Raw genomic sequence first — 2,313 nt, forward strand, 5'->3', positions numbered from 1 at the left:
AGCTGTTGCAAAACTACAAGTCCCATCATGCCTCAGCCCGTGGGAGTTATGCTTGTAACTGTCAGCCTTGCAATGCCTCATGGCACTTGTAGTTTAGTAACAACTGGAGGGCCGCCAGTTTGAGACCCCTGCCTTAGAGTGAGGCAGTTCTTTTTATACCCAGCTGATTGAATAAACTGCCTCAGCTGAACCAGGAGTGAAAGTTACTAATTGCAACAAGATCCAGAGTATGGTCCTAGTATTTTATGCAGAACTGTGCAAAGCTGGAAAGCAGGCTGAAAGGAACTGAGGTGTGGCTCAGAGGCAAGGTAACAGGAGCACTAAACATGCAGTCATAAGAGCAATACCTCTTTGAGTCACTTGGGGTGTGACCACACCTGGCCGCCTGCATGGCACGGTAGGGACTGTGGCAGTTCCCTCCCCTTAGGAATGCCCTCAGAGCATGAAACAGCCTATTTCCTTTGGGCTTTCTTTGTATTAGAAGTTCCAGCTGAGGAGACTTTCGTCACTCACAAGGCTCTTTCGAAAGTCTTCAGGTCTTGCTTAAGGACTATGATGCCATTTGAGGCATACGTACAGTCAGGAGGTAGTGGGGACACCGACACAGGAACTTCAACTGAGGACACAGGAACTTTTCAAGCTGGATAGCAGGCAGAGATTCAGGGATAGCAGGAAGGATCCTAAAAGTACCCACTTGGAGAACCTTTGGCTGAGGTGAGCGAATTGGACAGAGAGAGATAAGGTGCCCTCTCCCCCCACAGTAAAAACAAAGAGAGTCTCTCCTCCGCTTTCGTTCACCTAGAGATAGCTTGGGCCGGATGGCCCCGATCTCCATGGGTTCCATGTCTCCCAGGGAAGGTGTGCGTGTGACCTTAAGAGCGTCTAGGCTTTGTGGGGTAAGGGCTTTGGCTTCATGGCTTGGAACATACTGTGATGGCATGGAGTCATATCTGTACCAGGTACTCCTGTCCCTGGATACCCGCAGGCCACGTGAGCAGAGAGCAGACTTGGGAACTCTGGTTTTCTTAGAAACAGGATTGTAAGAGTCCAGAGCAAACATGAATTCTTCCCAGCTATCCAAGACTGAACTAATTTCCTGTAAAAGCTGATGAGCCCATGTTGCATTGTCCAGTGAGCAGGTTGATGGAAGCACAAATCTTAATATAGTCGGTGGCATAGGTCCTAGGCTTAAGGGCAAATAACAGCTCACAATCCATCTTAAAACAAAAGAAGGATGCACAGTTACCATCAAACTTCTCAGGCATCAAAACAAACGGTTCTTGACATGCAGGTTCCAGGGTTGGGCAGACTTCTTGCTGCAACTCAGCAACGGTCTGGCCCAGGCTGGAGCCAAAGGATTGTCCAGGTAAAGCCTTAGTCAGGGATTCCAGAAGTCAGAATAAACGATAAACAAGCCAGGGTCAGAAGCTGGGGTCAGTCTTGGAACACTGTAACTTGAACACAGGAACAGGCAAAACAGGAGACACAGGCACCTTTGGCAATGATAGAGACAATGAACTGACAAAGCCCTTAGAGTGAGGCAGTTCTTTATACCCAGCTGAGTGTATAAACCGCCTCAGCTAAACCAGGAGTGAAAGGTACTAATTGCAACAAGATCCAGAGTATGGTCCTAGTATTTTATGCAGAACTGTGCAAAGCTGGAAAGCAGGCTGAAAGGAACTGAGGTGTGGCTCAGAGGTAAGGTAACAGGAGCACTAAACATGCAGTCATAGGTTCAATACCTCTTTGAGCCACTTGGGGTGTGACCACACCCAGCTGTCTGTATGGCACAGTTGGGTCTGCAACACTGGGTCTCTGTCCTACTCTATTCAATGTTGACTGATCATTGCTGATGGGAAAAGCAAACAGGAAAGCACCCTTCCTAAGGTTAAATTAACATTTGTGTGCTGCAAGCATAATTACATGAGCATCCCATTTTACAAGCATGCAGCAGTACCATAAATTTTTTTATGGCACGCCGAAGCATCTTGCTAACACACGTGAGAAAACAAGTGCCAGAATGCATGATAACGAAGTATCATGGACTTGATGCAGTGTGTTTTTATTTTTTTTTCAAGGGTCAAGTACTTCTTTTATGCAATTAGAATGAATATAGGCTGCCCTAAAAATGATGCACAAAATTGTGCACTATAACACAGTGCTGTCGCACCTGCATAGTGGAAACGGAGCCTTAGTACTCCTCTCAAGAGCTCTCTGATATAAGCTGTAGGATGATTCTTGGGAGGAGTTTTAGAAATATTAACCCCTTTGTGCCCACGCTATAGCCAAATTATGGCCGCAGCACGGATCTTA

This window comes from Lithobates pipiens, unplaced genomic scaffold (assembly GCF_037356315.1).
Source record: "Lithobates pipiens isolate NorthernLeopardFrog02 unplaced genomic scaffold, aLitPip1_a1.2 Scaffold_8, whole genome shotgun sequence".
Taxonomy (NCBI): domain Eukaryota; kingdom Metazoa; phylum Chordata; class Amphibia; order Anura; family Ranidae; genus Lithobates; species Lithobates pipiens.